Source organism: Equus quagga, chromosome 1, assembly GCF_021613505.1.
Source record: "Equus quagga isolate Etosha38 chromosome 1, UCLA_HA_Equagga_1.0, whole genome shotgun sequence".
Lineage (NCBI taxonomy): Eukaryota > Metazoa > Chordata > Mammalia > Perissodactyla > Equidae > Equus > Equus quagga.
In genome coordinates, this window is record NC_060267.1 from 93,939,456 (window position 1) to 93,950,405 (window position 10,950).

At 60.5% G+C, this 10,950-nt stretch overlaps 1 non-coding gene across 1 annotated transcript; it reads right to left on the bottom strand.

The window, feature by feature from the left end:
• Positions 1–432: 432 nt before the first annotated feature.
• Positions 433–558, bottom strand: LOC124231387 (U6atac minor spliceosomal RNA). Its single transcript, XR_006886509.1, has one exon. It is a non-coding gene; the product is annotated as a U6atac minor spliceosomal RNA (small nuclear RNA).
• Between the last annotated feature and the right edge of the window lie 10,392 nt (positions 559–10,950).

Sequence of the window (10,950 nt, forward strand, 5' to 3'; positions counted from 1 at the left end):
GGTGTGGAGAGACTCTTGATCATGAAAAATGCCAGGCGGCTCAAAGAACAGCCAAGGTACTATCGCATGTGTGTCTGTGCACACTGCACACGAGTGTATCACACCTGTATACCTCTGCACGAACTCGTGTATACGCACCCACGTGTTACACACCCCTGTATATAATCACGTACCACATACTCACCTGCATACACACCCGTGTATATGCACGCACATGTCATACACACCCGTACATAATCACAAGTATACACCCACCTGCATCACGCACCGTGTATCTAGACACCCGTGTATGTGCACCCATGTGTCACACGCCCCTGTATAATGTACCACATACTCACTTGCATACACACCCGTGTATATGCACCCACGTGTGTCGCGGTCGTGTGTCAGTCCTGTACGTAGTCACACACCCACCGGAAGGGGGAAAAAAAAAAAAAACAGTGGTTAGATGCCACGAAGTAGGTGGCAATGCCTTAACCGTATGCGTGTTGTCAGGCCCGAGGGCCTCTTCCATCCTTGTCAAGGGGAGTGCTAACCTTCTCTCCTTTCATACAACACGTCTCTACCCCCGCCCGCGCGCCATTTAAGGGCCCGCGCGCGCGCCGCCTTTCGCTGACGGCGACTTCGCGCTCATTCCTCAGACGCACGCGAGAGAGTGGCCGCGTCCACCGGAGCCGCAGCATCCAGGGGGAATCGCGGGATTCATTTCACTGCGCGGGAAAAACCTATCTTTTCAATGCTCTAATATATTCATAAAACCAGCCAATCAGAGGCTGAAAGGAACACCCGGAAGTCCCGAGCGTCCTTCGGAAAACTAGATTCCCCCGGAAACAAAACAGGGTCGGCGCGCACTTCCTCCGGCGACGCGCCTCGCGGCGGTCGGGAAACGGCTGGGAACTTTCTGCGGAAATGGAAGTGGTTGGCAGCGAATCAGAGGACGAGGAAGGAAGATTCGCTCCACGGACTTCCGGACGCGGCCCTGCGCGTGGAACTCTGGGTGCTGGGGGCCCTGGGGCGCGTGGGGCCGACCCGCGCATGCTCCGAGCCCGCTTCACGCGTGTTCCGCGCATGCTTGCGCTCGCTCCGCTCGGCTTCTGCGCATGCTCCGACCCTGGGGGGGGGGGGGGGTATGCCGTCTATGGGCCAGGGGTTCGAGCCCCAGCGCGGGCCTTAGTCTCCGAGGAGTCGGCTTCTGCCTCTCCCTTCCGCCTTTTCCTCGGGGTTTTAAGATTTAAATCGATGTTTCGGGGGCTGGCACTCCCTGCAGTGTAGACAGTGGATTGAGGCAGCTCCCGCCTGTCTTTCCCGCACGCCCCGCGGCCCCGAGCCTAGCCCGGCCCGGGCACGGCGGTGACGCAGCGCCTCCCCACGGCTGCGGGCGCGGGTGTCCCCGGCGTGACCCACGTTGCGGGTCGGCGGATGCGAGCCGGGGCGGCCCTCTGCTCAACCACGCGGGGCCCCGGCCGGGGCGCCGCTGCTGCGAAGACGTGTGTGTGCGCGTGTATGCGATGCGTGCATGTATGCGTGCATTGTGCGTATGTATGTGTGCGCGTGTGCATGTGTGCGTGCACTGTGCACTCGTGCTCCTGAATACGCGTGCAGACACACCTGCGTGTTCAGAGTATCCATATACGCCTGTGTGTCCACACACGTGTATGTGTGTGCAGAGAGCACAGAAAGGCAGTGGACAGAGAGCGTGGCCGATGGGTCCAGCCAGGAGCGGGAGGGCAGGAGTGGGCGCTGCCTACAGGAGGCCAGCTTCGCCTGCATCCGTCCTCTTTTGAGAAGTTTGGGGCTGAGCCCTTGAGTTACAGGTAGAGAGCTAACCCGCACCTTTGCAGAGCAGGTGTGGGAGAGAAGAGCGGGGCGTGACCAGGGTATGGAGGTCGGGACTCGGTCCAGGCGCCTGGGGGAGGCGGCAGCATCAGCTGGCTTGAGCGGGTCCCCTTCCTGCCCTGCGCGCGCCCTCCCAGGTGCAGCGTGAGGCTTGGGTGTCACTGTGCATTGGGGACCGCGGAGCAGGGCCGGCTTTGTTGCTGAGCCCGCTCCACGGGGCATCGGCCCTGCCGGCAGTCAGGGTGCTGTCCACGTGCCTGCGCGCTCCCAGCAGGCCGGGGCCTCCGTGGTCTCAGACATTCGGGGGCTGTGATCCCTCACTCAGGGCGAGCTGGGGCAGAGCTGTGCCAGGCGACTTCCCACAGCTCTGGTCCACAGACGCCCCTGGCCTTAGCATTTTCCATTCTAGACCCAGAACTCTGCCATCTTTTACCCGAAGGGCCGTGGGCCAAATCTCCAAACCTGGCCTCATTTTTGGGATCGCAGTGCCCTTGACGTTCAGGGAAACCTGTTTGTTTTGCACTCTCAGCTTCTGTGGTCCCTGCCCTCACCCCTTGCCTGGCCTGGATGCCTGCGAGCAGAGGTGCTGCAGGGCAGGGGTGAGGCTGTGACACAGAGGGAGCTGCTGTCCTTACCGGGCACCTACTGTGTGCCAAGGCCCGGACTGTGTGCCCGGACCTACTGGGCCCCTCGGGTCTGGGCACATGGGGGGCTCCATCTGAAGTGGCTTGGGTCCCAGTGATGTCTCCTCCTGCCCATGGCCTGGTCATGTGGGGCCTCGCCTTTCCCTTGGGTCTGCAAGCTCCTGGTCCCTGTGGGCTTGGGAAGAAGGGCAGCTGGCTCCTCAGGAACCTCAGACCAGGCCTCTCAAGCTTCAGGGGGAGTCCGAACCACCTGGGGTTAAAATGCAGATTCCTGGGCCACCCCCAGAGCCTGCATGTGGGGTCTGGCCAGGCCCAGGAATCTGCATTCGTGATGCCTTTCCCCCTCCTGCCCCCCACAATCTTGTCAGCCTGTCGCTGCTCTGGGTGCAGTGTGGACGACTGCATCTCTTCCAGAGGACTTCGCAGTAATGACGCAAGGTGTGGGAGCGGGCCGTAGAATAAGGCCAGGGTGGCCTCGCAGGGTCCGGAGGACCAGGTGGGAAGGACCCGGGAGGCAGCAGCTCCTCCCTGGGCTTGGTGCAGAACTGGTGCGCAGCAGCTGACCTGGGTTTGGAGGCTGCATTTACTGAGGTTGCTTTTCTGGGCATCTGCTGGGTCTTCTGGATGCGAACGCCGGAAGACGCCTTCGGCCCGTTCACCGTCACACCTAGGGGTGAGCCCAGTGCCTGCATGCAGTGCGTCTCCAAGTGTCTGTTGAATGAATGCGTGGTCAGGATTGGTATTATTGCCGTGAGACCCATGCCTTCAGCCCTGGTTCTGGCACGTTCTCACATCCATCCCAAGTAGCAAGATGGCAGGGAAATCCTCCTCTGCTAGCAAGTTGCTCTGGGCTAGAGGAAGAGTCAGCTGTGTGCCTCGCTCCCTGGGCAGGAGGCTGGCCAGGCAGGCAGAGTGATCGCCTACAGGGGGACTCCCTGGCTCCCCCTGAGTTCCCTGGACCCTGAGTCTCCATCCCCAGGGGTGTCCCCAAAGGCTCCTGCATGAAATCAGGGGCTACAGCCAGAGAAAGTTCCAGAAGTAAGAGAAGGTGCGATCTCCACGCTGACCTGCCCATTTGGCAAATGCAGAAGCTGAGGCGGGAAGGGTCTTGCCCAAGGGCATCAGGCAAATTGTTGCTGGAGTGGTTGGGGTGAGGACCAGCCCCCTGCTCCCAGATGCTGGCAGTAGTGGGGCGGTTCCCTTGCAGCCCGGGTGAGCCCCAGCCCAAGTCAGCTTTCCCCTCAAGTTTCATGGTGGAGTTGCTGGATCCAGCGTGGGATGCCCAGTTCAACTGGAATCTCAGATAAACAGCAAACACGAAAAAGTGTAGGTCCCGAATACTTTATGGGACACAGATGCTCAAACTTATTCTGTGTTTACTTGGAATTCACATTTAACTGTCTTGAATTTTTTTTTTTGAGGAAGATTAGCCCTGAGCTAACAACTGCCAATCCTCCACTTTTTTTTTTTTTGCTGAGGAAGACTGGCCCTGAGCTAATATCCATGCCCATCTTCCTTTACTTTATATGTGGGACGCCTACCACAGCATGGCTTTTGCCAAGCGGTGCCATGTCCACACCCGGGATCTAAACTGGTGAACCCTGGGCTGCTGAGAAGTGGAACGTGGGAACTTAACCGCTGCGCCAGTGGGCCAGCCCTGAATCTTTATTTGCTAAATTTGGCAACCTTGGTAACAGGGAGGAGGGACTTTTGTCGTTTGCCCACGAAGCAGCATTTCCCGAAGTGTGCTCCCCTGGACGACTCAAGTCGTCCCTTGAGATGCCCTACGGAGAAAAGAGGAGAAACTCGTTTGGGAAATTCTGTGTTAAACAAAATTGCAGAATCCTCTTTTTGAAAAATTTGAAAAATCCACCCCCTTTTTGAAAGCAGAGTCTATTGTTGGGCCATAGAGCCGGTGGAAATGACCCCAGGGGGTGAGGGTCCTTTAGGCATCTGTCTTGGCTAATGGGCTGGTGGGCTGGAAGTCTGCAGGAGGGAGAAACGAGGGCCCAGGGGAGGAAGAAGGGGAGGAAGGCCAGAGATGGGGGAGGGATGTGGAAGGGCAGCCCAGTTCCTTGGGTTAATCCAGACCAGCCAGTACTCTCGCTGGGGTACCCCCTGGTGGCAGCTGCTGGATTTGCAGGCACAGAGCTTTGGGAAGGCCCTTCTGCAGACCCAGACCCGCTCCAGTCCGTCGGTCCATGTCCCTGCCAGGCCCAGGAAGCACTCAACAAACCTGCACTGAATGGACGGGTTCAGGCAGAGACCAAGATTATTCAGAGCAGAAAGCCTGCTTCAGCCCCGAATCCAGGGCTCATCTCCAGGTTCGAGCGGCTGGGGAGAGCTTGGGTTTTCCAGACCTCTGGCGACATCTCTGCCCTGGATCTGGAGAAGTGTCAGAGTCAGGACTCAGGCAGCTGGAGGGAGGTCTGAGGCCAGGTTGGGCCTCCAAATGGAGCCGTTTTCCCTCCCCAGAAACCCAGCTGCACGGATGGCCCCGGGGCTGCCCGCTCCTTCACAACTGAGTCCTTGGTACCCGCAGGGAAGGGCAGAGCCAGAGACAGGAGCATGACGGAAGCACTCCTCCCACCCCAGCACAGTTCCGCAGAATGAGGGTTTTGGTGGTGGAATTCGGGGACTGTCTTGGAGACGTCTTACTGGGAGCATGCGTGGGTGGGGTGGAGTGGAGTGGGGATGGGGGTGGGGCGGCTTCACTCCCCCTCATCCCTCCCACCCCCCTGCCCAGCTCACCTCTGGCTTCCAGATCTCTGCCTGCTGGCCAGCCGGCCCCCACGGCCCTTCCAGGGGCCCAGCTGGGAGGGGAGAGCAGGGACATTCCCAGGGTCAGCGACAGGCCCTGTGGACTCATTGCCTTTAGGAGGGGAAGGCCGCGGGGATCCAGGACCCCCCTGGGGCCATCACAAGCCTTTCTGAGTGACTGCGGGGGCCCAGAAGTTCAGCTTCACGGCCACGTCTAATGGCTCCCACGCAGACCGGGGCTTCTGGAGTCGGCAGGCCCGGCCTGTGGGTGCCCCTGTCCTTCAGCCCATCCTGTTGGCCCTGGAGTGGCCGGGGGTTCCTGGCCCTCCCCTGCGCTTTGCTCTCTGTGGGAGGGGGTGCCCTGAGACTTGGGCGTCCGCCCCAGCCAGCCGCTCCTCCGCGGCTGCAAGGCTCCGCAGTGGGGAACCCAGGCCTCCTGGGTCCACGCGGGGCGATTCCAGGAGCCTCCACCAGGGGGCGGGGCCTCACCTCTCAGGGTCCCGGGAGGGGCCCCGAGGAACCAGCCTGGCTCCGGGCCCTGCGCCTGGCGCCCCGCAAGCCTCAGACCCTGGGGCGAGCTCAGAGTCTGGCTTCTCTGGCCCTGGGTGAGTCGCTTAAACTCCCTGTGCCTTAGTTTCCTCCCCCGATGGGACTGAAGCTCAGGGCTTGGCTCACGGGGGGCTCAGTGGAGGCTGGCTGTTTTTGTCCTGTTTCCAGGTAAAGGAGCTGGACCCTGACATCACAGGACTCCAGCCGGCAATGCCCCGGGAGTGGCAGGTGGTGGGGTCTGGAGCCCAGGCTCTCGGGCCCCAGAGGCACCGGGAGATGCTGGGAGCTGCCGCGGGCTGCTGGCCGTGCAGGGAGGTGCAGACTTGTGGGGTTCCTGGTGTTCCCCACATGCAAAGTCGCCATCCAAGTGTAGCCTGGACCCCTCTCCCGGCGTTAGTTCTTGCAGAGGTCAATTTGTCTGTCCTGTGCGGAATTCCTGCTCATGACACGTGCGTTTAGAACCACACGGAGCGGGGTCGCCCCCATCTGACCGCCAAGCCTTTCGAGGGCACACTTCTTGCGTTTCTGCAGACCAGGGTCATCGGCATTGTTACCAGCTTCCTGTTTCCTCTAATTTGCAGAGTTGTAAGATAGCCTTTTTTTTCCCCAAGTAATTTTATTGAGGTCGTGATGGTTTATGACATTGTGTAATTTCGGGTGTATATTGTTTATCAGTTTCTGAATACACTTCGTTGTGCTCACCCCCAGTCATCTGATTTTTGTCCATCACCATACTTATGTGCCCCTTTGTCCCTGTCACCCACCCCCGCTTCCCCTCTGGTAACCACTAATCTGTTCTCTTTGTCCATGTGTTAGTTTATCTTCCACATATGAGTGAAATCATGCGGGGTTTGTCTTTCTCTGTTTGACTTATTTTGCTTAACAATATCCTCAAGGTCCATCTGTGTTGTTGCAAATGGGATGATTTTTGTCTTTTTTATGGCTGAGTAGTATTCCATTGTATGTATACACCACATCTTCTTTACCCAGTCCTCAGTGGATGGACGCTTGGGTTGCTTCATGTCTTGGCTGCTGTGAGTAATGCTGCCATGAACACAAGGGTGCATAGATCTCTTTGAATTGTTGATTTCAAGTTCTTTGGATAAATACCCAGTAGCGGGAGAGCTTTGACGTGACCTGGAGGGGTGCCCTAGAGGGGACTCCTAGCAACCTTCTTTGCCTGTCTCAAAGTCTCTACAGTGGTTCCCGGCAGCAGATGACTCTGTCAAGAGGTTTGGGGTCCAGGGGAGGGAGGGGGGGTCTAGATAAGGCCTTTGGGTGAGTAACTTTCCAGATTTTTCTCTGTGTATTAAGGGGCCCCGATGCTTTAAGACGGGTTATTCCTTGTGGCGCAGACACCTTTCCCTCTCCGTCCAGGTTTCTGGGGCCAAGGCATGGTGCTCTGTCGAAGTAGAAAGTTGGTGCCATTTCTCCTTGGCCCCCTGAGCTGTGATGAAATTGTTGGGGCGTCTCCCAGCTGCCGGCCAGAGGGAGAAAATGCCATCTGTGGAACCTGCTTCCTTTTCCTCTGCAGAGTCCGCGGAGCCTCTGGCGGTGTCCCCGGCCGTCACCCCGGGTGCTCCGCGCATCCCTCCAAGGGACACCCCCAGGTCACTCGGCAGAGCCTGCAGGGGGTGAGGCCTCTCCTCAGGGGCCGCTATTTATAAAGTGACCGCTGACCCCGGACGTGCGGAGGGAAGTGGGGACGGAGTGTTCCCAGGGTTGCCGTTTGACCGGAGGCCTTCTTGCGTGACCGGCCGGCCTCCGGGCCACTCCGGTTCTGCCCTGGCCCCCACAGCCCCGAGGGAGCGGAAGCGCCGTGTGGATCCGTCTCGGGGGCTCCCCATCCTCCGGGATATAAACATCCCGGGCGGGCTCCCAGCCAGAGTCCCGAGGGCCCGAGGGAGGGAGGGAGCCTGGGGCCTGCGGGACCAGGCAGGACGCAGACACAGGTCATCCCTGGCTGTTCCAGGACCTTCTCAGGCTGCCCCCACGTCTGGCTCTGTTTATCGGCCCCGGTGGCAGCCTGGCACGGGGTTCTGCTTCTTTTGTCTTCTCATTCAGATGTTTGTGGATGTGGGCTGGGGCAGGGGAGGGCCTGCCATCCCTCCACCTTCCAGGAGCGCTGCCCGGAGAGCCAGGCAGGGCCTGATGAGGGCGATGAGCGGGGTTCATGGTCTGTGTTACCTGCATCGCTGTGCGGTCCTCTGGGCCTCGGTCCTCGGGGTGCCAGGAGGGGGAGACAGATGACTGAACAAGGCATTACGGGGACAGACTGTCCAGCAGGAGGACGCCCGGCATGGCCCGCACTGTGTCCGGGCCCTGTGCTGGGTGCTCTGCCCCATTCGTCTACACACAGTCCACACACGTCCCGCAGAGGGACACGGGCACACACGGCCCACCAAGGGCCACATAGCCAGCGAGGAGTGGCACCGGGATAAACCGCCCCATGGTCCCTGCCTGCATGTTCGGGCTGTTCCCAGAAGGCTACAGGGATGGCACCCGGGGCCATGGATGCTGGTCCTTCCAGCTGGACTTGGGAGGCCCTCCTGCTGGAGGAGGAACCGGGTGTCCCCAGTCCCGTTAAAAGCACCCAAATAGCCTGTTGTGAATAATGGCCACACCAGTGTTTGCCTCATTCTCCTTGCCCGTCTCCCAGCAGCTCGCCCCACTTGGGGCCTGGTGGGGAGTACAGCCCCCCAGCTCTTGGCCCTGATGGGTCCAGTTTGGCAGGGCTGGCAGGGGACTCAAATGATGAAGCCTTTACAGACCCTTTCATGGCACCAAAACTCACCCTTAAAAATGTGACTGGAAAGAATTTAGTTTCAAAAACGTTGCTGGACAGAGCGTGGCTGAGCCAGGAGGAAGTGGGAGGCGTGGCTCTCTGCCCCCCTCCCAGGTGGGCCCCGTCAAAGTCGCCCCCACCTTCTGAGTGCCTACTGTGCACAGGCCAGAACCAGGTGCTGGCACACAGTGTTTCTGGGATCTGGCCATCCCCAGAAGGCACATGGCTCTACCCTCTTGGAGCTTCAGGCCCCGAGAGAAGCTGACGGTGAAGAAATGATTCCTGGATTAGATTCTGGGAGTTCCAGGGGCCGAGGGAACTCATCTGGAGGTGGGCAGGAAAGGACAAGGCCTGGAGGCCGAGTTTGCCTGGGAAAGAGGGGAAGGAGAGGGCTCTGGGAAGAAGACACAGCCTGTGCAAAGGCCCTGGGACAAGAAAGAGCAGCACTCTCCCAGGACTGGAAGGAAGGAGAGCAGCATAGGAAGGCCTGGAGGCTGCAAGACTGGTGGGGGTCTGAGAGGCTGCAGAGGTGAGCGGGGGGAGGGAGTGGGGGAGGGGGCAGGCGATAGGATCAGAGTCCACAGGGCAAAGATGGGCAGCACGGAGGAGGTGGCCCAGTGTGTTGCTGTGGTTGTCCAGGTGGGATGCGGGGGTGGCCTGCATTGGGAGGGGTGGATGCAGCACCGTGACGCCCCTCCAGGTGTCCAGCAGCCCCTGCCCTGCCCGTCCATCTTGTCCAGGGCCCCGGTGCTGCGGTTCAGGAGGCTGGAGCGTGCTCCACCCGTGCGTCTCCTCGAGGGGTGCAGCCCCCAGCCCTCTCCAAGCAGCCTGACCTCCCCAGCCGACCCCGCCGGCCCGGCCTGGCCGATGCTGCCCCGGGAACAGCGAGAAGTGCAGTGTGTGTCAGAGATTTGGGGGTGCAGCTGTGGGTACACAAGCCGGACTCCAGTGGCCCAGACGTGGACCACCCTGTGCCAGGCCTGGAGGGGGCCATGAGGGAGCCTGGGGACCACTGAGCAGGAGGCACCTCCCTAGGGCCACCCTGGGTGAGGGAGGCTGGAGGTCACTGGTGTGTCCCACTGCCTTGCTTCGCTTGTCTCCCTCCGACCGTGCTGGTGTCGAGAGGCAGCAGCGTCCACTCCTGGGGCCAGCTCTGTGCCGGCTCGGGCCTCCCTGGAGCCACAGGCAGGGGGTGGTCTCCTGCTTCAGGAGAGGAAGCAGGCGCAGGGTGGAGTCACGGCAGATGGGGGTGGGGGTCATCTTCCAGGTTGTGAGCCTGGGCCCCGGCCTGGACTCTCTGTGGACAGCGGGGGCACTGCCCTGAGGCAGGCGTGGCTGAGAAGGTCTTATGGGGACAGGGTTGGGGGGGGGGGCACAGGAGGAGGCCTGGGTGCTGCCGGCCAGCCCGTTCAGGCTCCCCCAGTGCCCTGCCCCTGACCCCGTGACCCTGGTGTGGCCCAAGGCCCCGGCAGCCTCTGCTATTTCCGGCCCTGCTGAGCCTGGGCCTGATTGCTTCCCCAGCTCCCTGCCGCTTCACGCTCAGCCGCTGCCCGCAGAGGGGAGAAGGGCCACGCCGGCCCCTGGGTACACGGCAAAGGCGGAGTGGGCCGGGCACCTCCTGCGGCCCAGACACTGGGGCTGGGGGTGGGCGCGGCTGGAACTTAAAAGAAAGGCAGGAAGGGGCCGGTCTGCTCTCTATCCACGGGGTGGGGTCGTCTGCAGCTCAGACTCAGGCTGAATCCCTGCCTGTCCCTGGGGCAGGTGATGCTCCGCGTGAGGTCCCTGTGGCTGCTGTAATGAGGGACCCCAGACTGGACGGCTGAAAACAACAGGGATCTCTTCTCTGCCAGCGGCCGAGGCCCGAAGTCCAGGATCAGGCTGTCAGGAGGGCCCAGCTCCCTCTGGAGGCATCACGGGGGAGCCCTCCTGCCTCTCCCCGCTCCTGGGGACCCCAGTACTCCTGGGCTTGTGGCCGCATCGCTCCAGTCTCTGCCTCTCTTCTCCCTGTGTCTCTTCTCTGTGTGTTTCTTATAAGGACACTTGTCATTGGATTTAAGGCCCACCCTAATCCAGGATGATCTCATCTTGAGAACCTTAGCTTAATTACATCTCCAAAGACTCTTTGTCCCAATAAGATCACATTCCCGGATTCTAGGGGACGTGTCTTTTTGGGGCCACCACTCATCCCACTGCACTCTCCAAGCCTTGGTTTCCACATCCGTGAAATGGGGATGTCGTGAAAGCTGCATGGGGCTGGGGAGAGCAAGCAGTTGCTGTTTTATTCCTGTGCCCGACCCCTGACCTCTCCGCCCCACCCACGGGGAGCTGGGTCCCTCCCAGGTGAAGCAGCCCCTCCCTGGGGGTCAGCACTGGATT